The sequence below is a fragment of the Poromitra crassiceps genome (genome assembly GCF_964638095.1).
Source record: "Poromitra crassiceps genome assembly, chromosome: 26".
Taxonomy (NCBI): Eukaryota; Metazoa; Chordata; class Actinopteri; order Beryciformes; family Melamphaidae; genus Poromitra; species Poromitra crassiceps.
In genome coordinates, this window is record NC_139640.1 from 14,619,498 (window position 1) to 14,636,930 (window position 17,433).

Below are 17,433 nucleotides of genomic sequence, written 5' to 3' on the forward strand. Positions count from 1 at the left end.
TCCCCTCCTCTCCCCTCCTCTGCTCTCTCCTCTCCTCTCCCCTCCTCTCTCTCTGGGGGGGATGATGAGGACTTGATGGTGAACTTCTGAGTGATATGGTTTTTTGTGTGTCGTGGATAAACGGTGCAGGTCCCAGACTCTGGAACACCATTCCCCAAGACATCAGTCCTCCTGACAGTCTTCCACTCCTGCCTAAAGAGCCATCTCTTCTCCACCGCATTGACTTCCCCCCACCCTCCCCTCATCCTTCTTAAGGTTCTTGCACACAGAGTCCGAATTGTTCGCTGCGTTTTTTTAATCCGTCATCCGAAAAAAACACGTCACGCACAGATACCTTGCACACTGAGTCCGATGCGTTAATTATCCAATATTCGTTGCGAAGATTCGCAACGAAAAGAAAACTACCGCGATCCTATTGATCCACAACTGGCAGTGTGTCTGTGTGGCTCTCTCTCCCCCCCCCCCCCTTCCCCATACACACACACACACACACACACACACACACACACACACACACACACCGCGTTCCAAGCTGGTCTGCAATCACCCGGCACATTCTGTCTTTTAATTCCGAATCTCTGTATTCCTGCTTTGTCATAAAATGCTTTGTGCTGGGAGACGAACTGAATTAACTTCTCAGACGCCATTTTTCATTGTGAATAGCAACACTACGGCAGCTCTGAGTGGTCAAACACCTGTCAAAACGATTTCATGGATGCGGAAAAACGCAGAAAATCGAACCTCGTCCGAAAACTTAAATGACGGACGTAATTGTCGGACTCGGTGTGTCAATGATGATTGACACAAATGAGGTCGTATTTTTATTTTTTTCGTGCGTCAATTTCGGACGAAAAAACGGACTCTATGTGCAAGGACCTTTACCCTCCCCTCATCCTTCTCTGTCTGCTGGCTGTTTCACCAATGCCCCCCCCCCCTCCCCCCCATAGTATTCAGTCTTTGTCGCTGTGTATTCACTAACGTCACCCCCTCCCCCAGTGTTTACTATGTTGTGTATTATACAGCCTCTTCAAGATTCAAGATTTTTATTGTCACTCCGTAGTACAAGTATCACGTGTGAAATTCTTGTGCTGTAGACTCCGTTACAACATAGTGCAAATAACAGTATAACAGTGCAAGATAACAGGGCATATAGATGCAGTAAAACAAGACAAACAACAAGCAATAACACTAAACTTTTCCTTTTCTTTTCTAGCATAGACACCTTAAAACATAATTAAACATTCTGTTTGCACAGGTGCAAATAACATAGGCATAATTATCATATGTAATGGTAGCAGCTACTACATGATTCTTTATTTGTGTGTGTTAAGGAGTCTCGTGGCTTGCGGGAAGAAACTGTCCCTCAGGCGATTTGTTCGTGCTTTTGGGACCCTGTATCTCCTCCCTGAGGGTAACAGGGAGAACAGGCTGTTGTGGGGGTGGTTTGTGTCCTTGATGATCTTTGAGATCTGGAAAAGCACTATATAAGCCCCATGTATTATTTAATATTATTATTGCAGTCAGCTCTACTAATACTAATCAGAAGTGATGTAACTCTAGCCTTCAGTCAGCTCCACCAATCAGAAGTGATGTAAATCTAGACTTCATTCAGCTCCACCAATCAGAAGTGATGTAACTCTAGCCTTCAGTCAGCTCCACTAATCAGAAGTGATGTAACTCTAGCCTTCAGTCAGCTCCACCAATCAGAAGTGATGTAAATCTAGACTTCATTCAGCTCCACCAATCAGAAGTGATGTAACTCTAGCCTTCAGTCAGCTCCACCAATCAGAAGTGATGTAACTCTAGCCTTCAGTCAGCTCCACCAATCAGAAGTGATGTAACTCTAGCCTTCAGTCAGCTCCACCAATCAGAAGTGATGTAACTCTAGCCTTCAGTCAGCTCCACCAATCAGAAGTGATGTAAATCTAGACTTCATTCAGCTCCACCAATCAGACGTTTGTTTGTTTGTTTATTTGGATCTCTTTTAGCCCAATTGGACTATTCTTATAAGAGTCCATAGTAGGGCTGGGCGATATATCGAATATACTCGATGTATCGCGGCTTGTGCCACGTGAGATGTAGAAATGACTATATCGCGAACATTCGAGTATAATTGTCACGCATTGTTTATAACTTAAGCCGCCGGCATGACTCGCTTCACGTTTCCTCTTGCCAGCTCTCCCTCTCAAGCGAGAGCTCTGTCACACTCAAAAGGGAGGGGGAATCACATGGATACGTCAAACGCGTCAAACCGCGTCAGACACACCCGTCCTTAACCTATGTGCGATTCGAAATCACCCGTCCGCACCAACCAACCCAAGCAGGCGCAGTTAGCGAAACATGGCCGCCTCCAGTGTAGCTGTTGACAGTTTCAAATGATAACAAAACAACCACTATTGCGATTTGCAATACATGTCCCGCAAGGTTTCTGAGATTAGGGGAAAGTCTGAGCTGGCGTTACGCTAAACCAAACGTGGGGATGAGGCAGCGGATTTGTTTAGCGTTAACGTTAGCTGTTGTGGTCGGGGCTAATGTTAGCTAGCTGGTTAGGCTACCTAGTTGCAGGGCAGCGCTCCACAAGCTTGTTGTGACCAAAATCCCCGCATTTAAAGCACTTCATACTCCCAGAGCTGGCGTAAACCATAGAGAACCTCATGCATTACTCAAAATGAAACGTCCAGGGTTTGTCTCCAAAAGCAACTAACGCTAATACGTTACATGCAAGCTAACGTAGCTAGCTGCAGGGCAGTCATGATCTATAAGGAAAACGAATGCGCACATAGCCTACATACTGTAAAAGTCAACATCACATACGTGTATTTTCTTTAATCTAGACTAGAGGCATCATTTTTCAGTCAAAAGTGAAACGACACATATGATGGCGTATAGTGAGGCTTTCCCCACTATAGAACTGGCCCCAATGCAAAATTCAGACCGCTTATATGTTGCCGTCATGCCAATAAAGCCAGAGTCTAAATGTAATTTTTTATGTTTTATCTGCAGACTAAGCAGCTAGGCTTTCGGTTCTATAAAAGCCATTATTTTTTGTATTGACTATTGAGTGATACACTTTACTAAAACAATCATATTCAGAAGTGTTGTTTGTGTTCACAGTGATGTCAGATTTGCGTAGGTCAGAGCTATGGAATATTAAATCATCCATCTTTGCTCACTATCTGCCCTTTCTTCTTCTTTTTTACCCCAGGTGTGCATAAAATACAGGTTAAGAACTTATGGAAAAGTCATGGAAATCCATTGGTCAAAATGTGTATGAACCCTGAAGGGTTAAATTGAGCATTTATGAGAGATTTCAAAAATATCGAGATATATATCGTGTATCGCGATATAGCCGAAAAACATCGCGATATTCTTTAGAGGCCATATCGCCCAGCCCTAGTCCATAGCATAAAAACATGTAATACAAATAACAGAAACATAATACAATAATACAATACACAAATCTGAAGTTTAAAGCTACATAACAGTACACTCAATGCAAAGCAGTGATGTAACTCTAACCTGCAGTCAGCTCCACAAATCAGAAGTGATTTACTGTAACTCTAGCCTTCAGTCAGCTGGGCAGTGGTGGCCCAACGGTTAGAGGAGCGAGCTTGTGACCAGAAGGTCGTCGGTTCAATCCCCGCGACCGGCAGGATAATTCTGGGTGGGGAAAGTGAAAAGGCAGGGCTTGCCCCTCCCTCATTACCACCACTGAGGTGCCCTTGAGCAAGGCCCTTAACCCCAACTGCTCCAGTGGAGCTGCTCAGTGGCCAACAGATCAGACTGTGGTTGTACTGGTCAGCTTCCAGGTATGAATGTGTGTGTGAATGTGAACAGGGCACTCCTGAAAAAGAGAGCATTGCTCTCAGTGAGACTCCCCCTGTATAAATAAAGGTAAAAAAAGGTCCACCAATCAGAAGTGATGTAACTCTAGCCTGCCGTCAGCTCCACCAATCAGAAGTGATGTAACTCTAGACTGCCGTCAGCTCCACCAATCAGAAGTGATGTAACTCTAGCCTGCCGTCAGCTCCACCAATCAGAAGTCATGTAACTCTAACTTGCGGTCAGCTCCACCAATCAGAAGTGATCTAGCCAATCCCGGCTCAGCTGTCCTGGTCCAAGACTGGTCCAAGTCAAGATGGCAGTGAAAACTAGTGAATTATGGTATGGTAATTATGGAATTATCTCATTCAGACATTGAAAAGTAAAACTACAGTGGATTCTGAATTTGAACATGCAGCCAATGGTAAGAAGGTCAAAGGTCAGATCACTGGGACACCTTGACCATGACTGTACACCAGAGAAGGATCAGGAAACAAGAGCTAGGCACGTGTGATCAAAATAGCATGTCATTTTTAAGAGTGTGCGAAGTGGAACCAGCTTTTGTGTGTGTGTGTGTGTGTGTGTGTGTGTGTGTGTGTGTGTGTGTGTGTGTGTGTGTGTGTGTGTGTGTGTGTGTGTGTGTGTGTGTGTGTGTGTGTGTGTGACAGAATGATGTCATCGTGAAATATCAGGTAGAGAAATAGAGAAATCTTTTTTAGATGCACATAGGTATGTGATGAAAACAGTGGCCTACTGCATATAATAATAATAACAATAATATAATATAATTAAATCTCAATATATTAATATATTGTTACATTCCGCATAACAGTGCAACCAGCTTTTCTGTGTGTGTGTGTGTGTGTGTGTGTGTGTGAGTGTGGGTGAGAGATTGAGAGAGAATTATATAATCGTGAAATATCAGGTAGATAATAAAAATATGACTTTTTTTAGATACACATAAGTTTTCCATATAATAATAATATATTATTATTATGAATTAATATCTTAATATAATGTATTAATATACTATATTGTTACATTTCAACCTGTGTGTGTGTGTGTGTGTGTGTGTGTGTGTGCGTGTGCGTGTGTGTGCGTGTGCGCGAGTGTGTGCGTGTGTGTCTGTGCGTGCGTGCATGTGTGCGTGCGTGCGTGCATGATGCCCGTCAGGCACTAAGACCCAGGGGCCTTCCTCCTGATCGAGGCCCTCCGGGGGAACAGTGGGTATTGAATGACAATAAACTGGATGAGATACCGGATGTGCCGAATCTGACCCCAACGGAAAGACTGAAATAGACACTGCAGACCAGCAAGTCCAGGCAGGGGGAGAGAGAGGGAGCAGGGAGGGGAGAGAGAGAGAGACAGAGAGAGAGAGAGAGAGACACTGCAGACCAGCAAGTCCAGGCAGGGGGAGAGAGAGAGCAGGGAGGGGAGAGAGAGAGAGACACAGAGAGAGAGTGAGAGAGACACTGCAGACCAGCAAGTCCAGGCAGGGGGAGAGAGAGGGAGCAGGGAGGGGGGAGAGAGAGAGAGAGACAGAGAGAGAGAGAGAGAGACACTGCAGACCAGCAAGTCCAGGCAGGGGGAGAGAGAGGGAGCAGGGAGGGGGGAGAGAGAGAGAGAGACAGAGAGAGAGAGAGAGAGACACTGCAGACCAGCAAGTCCAGGCAGGGGGAGAGAGGGAGCAGGGAGGGGGGAGAGAGAGAGAGACACTGCAGACCAGCAAGTCCAGGCAGGGGGAGAGCAGGGAGCAGGGAGGGGGGAGAGAGAGAGACAGAGAGAGAGAGAAACAATGGGAGAGTGAGTGAGAGAGAGAGAGAGAGAAATAAACAGAGACAGAGAGAGAAAGAGAAACAGAGAGAGAGAGTGAGAGAGAGAATGGGAGAGAGAGAGAGAGAGAGAGAGAGAAACAATGGGAGAGTGAGTGAGAGAAATAAACAGAGACAGAGAGAGAGAGTGAGAGTGAGAGAGAGAGAGAGAATGGGAGAGAAAGAGAGAGCGAGAGAGAAATAAACAGACAGAGAGAGAGAGAGAGAGAGACAGAGAAATAAACAGACAGAGAGAGAGAGAGAGAGAGAGAGAGAGAGAGAGAAATAAACAGACAGAGAGAGAGAGAGAGAGAAATAAACAGACAGAGAGAGAGAGAGAGAGAGAAATAAACAGAGAGAGAGAGAGAAACAATGGGAGAGTGAGTGAGAGAGAGAGAGAGAGAAATAAACAGAGACAGAGAGAGAAAGAGAAACAGAGAGAGTGAGAGTGAGAGAGAGAATGGGAGAGAGAGAGAGAGAGAGAGAGAGAAATAAACAGAGACAGAGAGAGAGAGAGAGAGAAATAAACAGACAGAGAGAGAGAGAGAGAGAGAGAGAAATAAACAGACAGAGAGAGAGAGAGAGAGAGAGAGAGAGAAATAAACAGACAGAGAGAGAGAGAGAGAGAGAGAGAGAGAGAGAGAGAGAGAGAGAAATAAACAGACAGAGAGAGAGAGAGAGAGAGAAATAAACAGAGAGAGAGACAGAGAGAAACAATGGGAGAGTGAGAGAGAGAGAGAGAGAGAAATAAACAGAGACAGAGAGAGAAAGAGAAACAGAGAGAGAGAATGGGAGAGAGAGAGAGAGAGAAATAAACAGAGACAGAGAGAGAGAGAGAAATAAACAGACAGAGAGAGAGAGAGAGAGAGAGAGAAATAAACAGACAGAGAGAGAGAGAGAGAGAGAGAGAGAGAAATAAACAGACAGAGAGAGAGAGAGAGAGAGAAATAAACAGAGAGAGAGAGAGAGAGAGAGAGAGAGAGAGAGAGAGATAAATAAACAGACAGAGAGAGAGAGAGAGAGAGAGAGAGAAAGAGAGAAAGAAATAAACAGAGAGAGAGAGAGAGAGAGAGAAATAAACAGACAGAGAGAGAGAGAGAGAGAGAAATAAACAGAGAGAGAGACAGAGAGAGAGAGAGAGAGAGAGAGAGGATTACACTTGGCTGTGAAGTCTGGGCTCCACCCACAAATCAAGATTTTGCCAAGTGGGACAAACCCCCAATGGAAACCCTGCAAGCAGAATGATCTAAAAACATGTTATTTTGAGCCTTTATTTAACCAAGTTTGTCCCATTTAGATCAAAGATCTGTTTTACAAGGGAGACCCGGCCACGGACAGCAGCAACATAAAACACATAAACACACACATTTGAATAACAATCAAATGATCAGATGAAACATTGGCAGACAGACAGACTGTTTATAGATTTCACCATAGCTTTCAAAGCATTCAGGGTTAACCCATTGATACCTGATGCAGCATTTGTGTGTGTATCCCTTTAAGACCCTGAACCGCGTCAATGCGGTTCGCGGTCTTAAAGGGATACACACACAAATGTGGGATATACAATACAATACACAATGGGTTAATACTAAGCTATGAAGATTAAGGTCAGACTGTAGATTGTTCCATGCAGTGGGTGCAGAAACCTAAAAGCTTTCTTCCCTAGTTCAGTTCGGACTTTTGGAACAGAAAATCAGTGTCCTGAGAACGGAGGTTGTAATTCCCACAATTCCTGCTTAAAAGAGACGACAAGTAGGTAGGAACATGGCCAAAAATGGCTTTGTAAATTAAAACATTACAATGACTAAAGCTTAATTTATACTTATTAGAAAGTGTCGCTCAGCACATGGTCGCAGACGAAAAATAAAGTGTCGCTCATGGTGTTGTATTTATACTTCAGTGAATGTTCGCCTCGTTCAACGGTCACGTGACACCCGAACGCTATAAGCAGCTGCAGAGGGAACGAAATGCACAGTGAAACCACCTCGGAGGCAAGATGTAACGTACTTGGTTGCAGCCGCATATAAACAGCACACAACCACACGACTCACCTCCTCTCTCTCTGGGAAATTGGTCACAGTGTTCTTTGTGATTTTCACGAAGTCATACATCAAGGACAGGCTGATAAAAATAGCGGGGACACGTTCATTCATTTCAATCGAGCGAAAACTAGCGGCTGGACCCCAACCAAAACAAGGAAGCGCGTGCCGTCTATATAGCCAATCAGACTTGCGCGATACTATGACGTAGTCAGCGACACTAGACGTTTCACCAGGTAGCAGACACTGCTGCTCGCCGACACTTGAAAGTGTCGACTCAAGTCCTCATTCTGTCGGCGACCGTTTCAAAAGTGTCGGCAGACAAAGCATAAATTGGGCTTAAGGCGGCGTGTACATAAAGCAGGCCAATTCACTTTTGAGTATAGTACACTACACAATGGTGAGTAAGAGATCCACAGTTTGTAATGAACCTCAGAGCCCCATGATACACACTATCCAGCCACAACCAGCGTGTGGCGACACTGAGCCGAGGCATGCATATACCACACATCACCATAGTCAATAACAGGTAGAAAGGTAGACTCAACCTTTCCACCTCATGCAAAAAGAAAAGCAAGACTTGTTTCTAAAGTAAAATACTAATAAAAGTTTCAGCTTCTTTGAAACATACTGAAGATGCGCCTTTAAAGACAAGTGGTCATGGATTAAAAAGCCATGGTATTTAAAAGTAGATACCATACTAAGAGTGTAACGCAAAACCCAAACAACGGCTGCAGAGCTGAATTAGGAGGATCTACTATTAATTAAAATACAAAAAGAGCCATTCAATTCGACCTACACCTTTGCAAAAAGTGATTAAAATAGCCAATCAGCGACTGCGGTGTGATTGACAGCGCAAGTTGGCCAATCAGGAACGCCACTAGCACTGCACTAACAAAACAATAATGGCCGCCTCCTTGCCTGATCGTCTGGAGGAGTCATGTCAGCGTTTGTCCAGTTTAAACAGCCATAAAGTGCAGTTATTGCAGAAATAGTTTCAATAACAACAATTAAACAAGTACAGGAGTATCGCCGCAACCGCAGAGTTTCTCAGCGGAAGATATGTTTTTGCCATTCTCCCGAGTGGATTTGGGTTTGACTGGATCCGACGCTGATTGGCTGAAGGAGTTGTCTGTCAAGGCAACTACGCCCGCCCATGCTCCCGCCCCTGCTAAGGACTGGCTGAAGAGTTGGGGCCAGACCGTCACACAGAACCAAATGAAATGTGAGTTCACGTGACGGGCTGGTTTACCAGGCTAGGACTTACCCCCCCAGTTTGCAAAGTGAATTTGCATCTGGGCTAACTGTACACCTCACCCTGTTTGCCCCTGACTCCACTCTGCAGTCAGGTAGGCTACTGTACACCTCACCCTGTTTGCCCCTGGACTCCACTCTGCAGTCAGGTAGGCTACTGTACACCTCACCCTGTTTGCCCCTGACTCCACTCTGCAGTCAGGTAGGCTACTGTACACCTCACCCTGTTTGCCCCTGGACTCCACTCTGCAGTCAGGTAGGCTACTGTACACCTCACCCTGTTTGCCCCTGGACTCCACTCTGCAGTCAGGTAGGCTACTGTACACCTCACCCTGTTTGCCCCTGACTCCACTCTGCAGTCAGGTAGGCTACTGTACACCTCACCCTGTTTGCCCCTGGACTCCACTCTGCAGTCAGGTAGGCTACTGTACACCTCACCCTGTTTGCCCCTGACTCCACTCTGCAGTCAGGTAGGCTACTGTACACCTCACCCTGTTTGCCCCTGGACTCCACTCTGCAGTCAGGTAGGCTACTGTACACCTCACCCTGTTTGCCCCTGGACTCCACTCTTCAGTCAGGTAGGCTACTGTACACCTCACCCTGTTTGCCCCTGACTCCACTCTGCAGTCAGGTAGGCTACTGTACACCTCACCCTGTTTGCCCCTGACTCCACTCTGCAGTCAGGTAGGCTACTGTACACCTCACCCTGTTTGCCCCTGGACTCCACTCTGCAGTCAGGTAGGCTACTGTACACCTCACCCTGTTTGCCCCTGACTCCACTCTGCAGTCAGGTAGGCTACTGTACACCTCACCCTGTTTGCCCCTGACTCCACTCTTCAGTCAGGTAGGCTACTGTACACCTCACCCTGTTTGCCCCTGGACTCCACTCTGCAGTCAGGTAGGCTACTGTACACCTCACCCTGTTTGCCCCTGGACTCCACTCTGCAGTCAGGTAGGCTACTGTACACCTCACCCTGTTTGCCCCTGACTCCACTCTGCAGTCAGGTAGGCTACTGTACACCTCACCCTGTTTGCCCCTGACTCCACTCTGCAGTCAGGTAGGCTACTGTACACCTCACCCTGTTTGCCCCTGGACTCCACTCTGCAGTCAGGTAGGCTACTGTACACCCAGGGCCGTAGCTAGCTATGAGGACGGGGAGGTCCGGACCTCCCCTAATATTTCAGAGAAAAAAAAAGAAAAAAAAAAAAAAAATTATTATAAAACAATCTGCATGGAAAAGCATGAAAAACACGGGATCGCTTTTATTTTGAAACGAAAGGCAGGTCAGGCAGGAAGTCATCTGACGCCGCGTCCGCGGTAACTTGATTCCGAGAGAGCAGCAGCATGGTGGTGAGTGATGACTGTCTGTCTGCCTGGCGAGATAATTGAAGGTGAGCGACCTGCGAGACAGTGAGCGAGTGAACGACAGACAGTGAGTGACACTGACAGATTTTTTAGCAACAACCAAGAAAGTAAGTGTCTAGTCTGTCTCTTAAGTAATGTTACCTGTGTGACACGTTGGGATGCTACTGGCTAATCATGCATGATGCCAATTGCCAAGCTCCCGAAGTCAGGTATGCAGGTGGCTATATGCATGGTTTCAGTTTCATGACCCAATAAGTAACAAAAAGAGGTGGTGTAAAGTTAAAAACAACATAATATATTTTATTTTATTTTTCAATCGTTCCTATCAGGAATAAATAAATGTCCCTCTGTATGTTTTTTTTATTATCGATGATGACTTTGTGTGTTGTGTACGGCTTGGGTTGTGTACCTGTGTTTGTAGGTGTCATTTTGATATGAATTTGGCTAAAACAGTTTGTGTTTGTTAGTTACAATTATGTTGACAGGAGAGCTGAGCAGGTGGTGACATGAAAGAGAATATACTGAATAATGACATCACAACAGTATAATCCTAATGTTGATTTAAAATGATATATTACTCTAAATATGGCTTAAAAAGGGGGAAAAAAAACCTAAAATTTTTTCCGGCGGCGCGGACCTCCCCTATTTCGGAACTCTGGCTACGGCCCTGTGTACACCTCACCCTGTTTGCCCCTGACTCCACTCTGCAGTCAGGTAGGCTACTGTACACCTCACCCTGTTTGCCCCTGGACTCCACTCTGCAGTCAGGTAGGCTACTGTACAGTACACTGACTGCAAGGCGGGAAATCCTCTGCACAGAGGAAGTGACAGATGGAAACATGAGAGTGAAACACTAAACTTCTTCATCAACCCCCACCAGGCACATAGAACACTTTACTTTACTGACATCACCTCAAAGGATTTCTGGGTGACGGAATCCAAAAATTCAAACAATTCCCTCTCGCTGCAACTTTGAGCTGTCAGTGTGTATGTCAGGGCTGGTTCCAGAACAAGATGACTAGGGATGCATCCTAGATAGGAAGGGGTGCACATGTACGGGCCGCCCGAAAAATTTGACATGTTATTTTACTAAAAATAATGCATTTTACCATCATTTCAAGTAGAATGATACCAGCCAAGCAAGTATATTTCAAGTGTTTCAAGTGCTTTACTGAAATATTTGGACCATATAATGATAATACAATGATCTCAACCTTAAAAGGTTACATATAGGTGCCAAAAAGCCATAAATTCACATCGAAGAACAAAGAAAAACAACAATTATAATTCAAGTTTAAACTGTAAGTGTGCAGCTGCAGCATTTATTAAAAAAAATGTACCACTCTTTTCAACTGAGCATGCAGACAATTAAAATAAGGGTGCAATGCGTGCTTTTGCACCCCTGTAAAACCGGGCCTGGTGTGAGTAGTGGCTGTGCATGTACCGGACCTTTTAACATTCTGTTTGCATTGAGAAACCGCTGCATGAGAACATCCTGTTGCAGCTCCGGTTTGGCAATAAGAAGCCAGAATAAGTTGTAGGATGCACCAGTTTAGCTGTACAATGAGAAGAGGGCCAATTACAAGCTAACCAGTGCTTATAAGCAACATGACTCAGAAACTCCTACTCTGAAACTACCTGTTGATCACCTGAAAAGGTTAACTTCATGCAAATAAAACAACTTAAAGGCCACCTCCAAGTCACTTTATCTATACCTGTTTAACCGTTGGTGTTCTATCAAAACGTTGTAATATCTATCTTGTATAATCGCACATCATCATTTGCATCAAAGAACTTACATATAAGAACCGAACGCTAATAGCTTGTTCCACTGCAAACAAAATGACAAAACAAAACAGCTTTGCCTTCATTATACTCTTTGTTGGCGATACAACAGAAATGACCGGAACCAGTATGGCTGCCTCAAACTCCACAAAAATGTTTGTCTAGAAGCCACAATATTGTTATAAATATCAACAACCAAGCCAACAGATATCAAAGCTGGTGCGGAAAGGGCATAACTCGAACTGGTTAACAGTTACATCAAACTAACATAGCTAATGGCTAACAGCTAGCTAACTATATATATTAGACAGTATTACTTATTAATTATTATATCAGTCATGACATGGCAGACGGCAGACCATTTTGTCTGACGTCATCACAACATTTTTTGTTTTACTTTGAGCACAAAATGAGGTTATTTGTCAAAGAAATACTGGTGGACAGTGTGGCTAATCAACAGAGCAGTGTGGCTAATCAACAGACTCAGCGAAACATGAAATAGCGTCAAAATGACAAAATACACTGGATGGGCAGGTTAGTCAAACTTTGGGAAGTCAAACACTCGCCTACGCATTAGGGATGGGCATCAAATTTCGAATTTTCGAATAATCGTTGTTATTATCAAGGTCGACTTTTATTATTGAAAGTCGAAATTCGTTTATTGAATTTTTTTTTTTTTTTTTTTTTTTGTGAGTGAAATGTTGCATTGTCTCCCCTGATTCTAAGTATAGTCGAATCGCTTGGTTTGAGCAAGTAAAACAATTTTTATAAGCAACCTCTCCCTCTTCATGGGATTTCATCCGCCATTCATTTTTCCATAAACCTTGCTTAAAATGCTTATAGAAATTGTTTTACTTGCTCAAACCATGTGATTCGACTATACTTAGAATCAGGGGAGACAATACAACATTTCCAAAAAAAAAATACATTTTTTTTTTTTTTTTACATTTTTTTTATTTATTTTCGAATTTCGATTAAAAGTCGACTTTGGCCAGCGAATTTCGAATAGCGTTTTTGCTAGAAATGCCCATCCCTACTACGCATGGGGACCCGGGTTCTACGCATGGGGACCCGGGTTGTACGCATGGGGACCTGGGTTCTACGCATGGGGACCCGGGTTCTACGCATGGGGACCCGGGTTCTACGCATGGGGACCCGGGTTCTATGCATGGAGACCCGGGTTCTATGCATGGGGACCCGGGTTCTATGCATGGGGACCCGGGTTCTATGCATGGGGACCCGGGTTCTACGCATGGGGACCCGGGTTCTACGCATGAGGACCCGGGTTCAAGTCACGGGTTGGTCGAACGATCTCTGAGAGGCAAGAAGTGATAAAGCTGGGTTTCCCATTTTTCCCAGAATTGAAGCTGTTTGATCAGGAATCAGCACAATGGAAAAAATGATCACTTCCCAGGCTCTAGACACTCTGTGGTGATATAGAGCATTAGTCAGTACATTATCTCTATACACTCTGTGGTGATATAGAGCATTAGTCAGTACATTATCTCTATACACTCTGTGGTGATATAGAGCATTAGTCAGTACATTATCTCTATACACTCTGTGGTGATATAGAGCATTAGTCAGTACATTATCTCTATACACTCTGTGGTGATATAGAGCATTAGTCAGTACATTATCTCTATACACTCTGTGGTGATATAGAGCATTAGTCAGTACATTATCTCTATACACTCTGTGGTGATATAGAGCATTAGTCAGTACATTATCTCTATACACTCTGTGGTGATATAGAGCATTAGTCAGTACATTATCTCTATACACTCTGTGGTGATATAGAGCATTAGTCAGTACATTATCTCTATACACTCTGTGGTGATATAGAGCATTAGTCAGTACATTATCTCTATACACTCTGTGGTGATATAGAGCATTAGTCAGTACATTATCTCTATACACTCTGTGGTGATATAGAGCATTAGTCAGTACATTATCTCTATACACTCTGTGGTGATATAGAGCATTAGTCAGTACATTAGCTCTATACACTCTGTGGTGATATAGAGCATTAGTCAGTACATTAGCTCTTCTGCTCTGATGACACTCCCACTCACTCCCTCCCTCCCCTCCCTTCTTCCATCCAGCCATTTCATCATTCATTCATACATCCATTCACCAAAATCCACACTCACTGTACCTCTCTCTCTCTCTCTCTCTCTCTCTCTCCTCTCTCTCTCCCTCTCTCTCTCTCTCTCTCTCTCCTCTCTCTCTCCCTCTCTCCAGCACAGTACCTCTCTCCCTCTCTCTCTCTCTCTCCCTTCTCTCTCTCCTCTCTCTCTCTCTCTCTCTCTCTCTCTGTCTCTCTCTCTCTCTCTCTCTCTGTCTCTCTCTCTCTCTCTCTCTCTCCCCTTTCTCTCTCTCCCCTCTCTCGCTCCCTCTCTCCAGCACAGTATCTCTCTCTCTCTCTCTCTCTCCCCTCTCTCCAGCACAGTTGCCAGAATAAAAGATCAGCATTGTACATTTCTGCAATCTACAGATATGCAGAATATCAACGTTTCTGAACCAAAAATATGTTGCACATTTCTAGACACATGTACTGTATATCATCAACGTTATAGAGTCTGCTATTGAAATAGCACGGTGGCCAGTAAGGGCGTTGTGGTCGGGTGGATGGAGGGCGTAAAAACTTGCTGTGTTCGATCCCCAGCATGCTCAAAGTCTACATTTCAACAGTAAGTCAGCCGAAAACCAAACCATAATCGTGTTTCAAATTTGCATGATCCCAGGTTTCGGAAATGTAAAATGTTTTATTCTCCCAATTAGGTTGCTCTCGTTCTCTCTCTCCCTCCCTCCCTTTCCCTCTCTCTGTATCTCTCTCTCCCTCTCTCTCTCTCTGTCTCTCTCTCTCTCTCTCTCTCTCTCTGTATCTCTCTCTCCTTCTCTCTCTCTGTCTCTCTCTCTCAGGCCGTCCCATCATCTGTTCATCCATCCGCCCCTCCAGCCCAGCGGAGATGGGTATTGACATTCTGCATCCGACCTTGAGGACAATCAATCCCCAACCCCACGTGTCCCCATCATCACAGCTACACACACACACGCGCGCGCGCGCGCGCGCACACACACACACACGCGCGCGCACGCACACGCACGCACGCACACACACACACACAAACACTGTTAAAACTAGAAGAGTGCACTCGGTGGAGTGCAGATCTCCGCCAGGACCGCGTTTTCCCCCCAAGCTGACCCATAGACCGTGTGAGTGACGAGACATTGCCTGAATGCAATGTGTTAGAGAGTGTTGTCATACTGAGATGCTATTGTAAATCATATATTGATTATATGATCATATATGTATAATATGTTATATGTTATATATGATTATACGTATATAACAACACCGCACTCCATCTGGTTGCGAGCAGCGCACTCCCAAAGTTTGAAGTCAATCGGACGAATGGTTCTCGAGATAAACTGCTTTTTGTGTTGCCAGTAGGTGGCGCTGTCAAATTGCACGGAATTCAGCACTGCGCTACGTCGAGTTCCCAGCAGAACACTCCCAAAGTTCGAAGTCAATTGGATGAACTGTTCTCAAGATAAACCACTTTTTGTGTTGCCAGTAGGTGGCGCTATGCCGAATTGCATGGAATTCAGCTTCCTGCACTGCGTTGCGTCCCCCTAAGCGCACTCCCCGAGTTTGAAGTTGATGGGACGAACGGTTCTCAAGATAAACCACGTTTTGTGTTGCCAGTAGGTGGCGCTGTGCAGAATTGCACAAAATTTGGCACTGCACTGTGTCGAGTTCCCATCAGCGCACTCCCCAAATTTGAAGTCGATCGGACGAACGGTTGTTGACATAAGTTGTTGAGATAAACATTTGTTTTTGTTGCCAGTGAGGTGGCGCTATGCCGAATTGTACGAAAGGAATTCCACTTTCCACTGCGCAAATACCTCTCTGCCTCTCTGCGCTGGGAGCGCAGCCGTAATCTCCGTGCAGAGCGCCCAGCGCAGAGAGGTATTTGCGCGTAAGAGGTCCTTTTCAAAGCTCTTAGCGCAAAGTAATTGTGCACTGCTGACGATAGCATAATGCCATCTATCACCACATTTTAGTGCTGAAACGCCTGCTTTGGCTTGTGGCAGCCAATGCCCAATACAATTATCACAGGCATGCGCTTGTGTCTGCCCCCAATTTGCATTGCGCACGGCGTTAAACGAGCGCAAACGCTAAATTAGCGCTTTTTGGATGATAGAGCCCTATGACTTTCACAATGCTGTGGAAAAAAAATTGTTAGGGTTATATATATATATATATATATATATATATAGCGTATGCCCTGCAGCTAGTGAGCTAGCGAGCCTGCACAGCGGGCGGGCCTAGGAATCTTGCGCGCTATGCTCTAGCTCGGCTGCTACGTGGCCTCGCCTGCACTATTGGAATAGCTCAACTTCGCATCCATTATGACATCACTCACTGATGACATCATAATTGCTTGAGTGACCATCACTGATCAGATCATGGAGTGCTCGAGTGACATCACTCAGCGCACAAAAGCGAGTGTGTTCGCCGAGCAACGCGCGAACACACACACACACAGACACACACACACTCCATCTCTCTTTCCTTCTCTCTCTCTCTCCTCTCTCTCTCTCTCGTCTCCTCCGAGCAGTCTCCTCCGAGAGAGAGAGAGAGAGAGAGAGAGAGAGAGAGAGAGAGAGGAAAAGACCTGCTGCAGACGGGACACGCCCACACAGTCCGCGGGAGAAAAGACAGTCTAAAATCGAATTGATATCATGACTTTTGCCATGACTGTCAAACCTAAATTTATATACCGTACTTTGCGACGTTCATCATCGTTCAAATTTGGCTGGTGGCTTATTAACATAGGTTCGTTCCTGTGATGTGATGAACTCAAAATGCTAAATAATAAAAAAATATTTCTGGTTTCCAGGGACTTTAAGCAACAGATCACGACAGGCCGTGTGGTAGATGCTCATTATACCACACTCTGGCTAATGCTTGTGCTAACGTTAGTTAACGCTAATGTTTCCATTTCGGTAGGCAGCTAGCAAACATTGTTATCTAGCAAACGGCTAGTCTCTCAGTGCCAGCTGTAGATGATATCTACGTCTGGAGCACAACTCTCAAAAGTGGTTAAACCCAAGACACAAACTAGAATGACCGCGCCACGGATATATGCCTCCGCCAACAAGTGAGCAGTCGACATGCATGTCTGTCCAGACTTTGACGTTTGAGCCAAATGTGAAGAAATTTCGTCAAGGTGTTACTGAGATATGGCGTTAACAAGCTTGAAAATGGTGGTCATGAGGTCACAGTGACCTTGACCTTCGACCACCAAAATGTAATCAGTTGATCCTTGAGTCCAAGTGGATG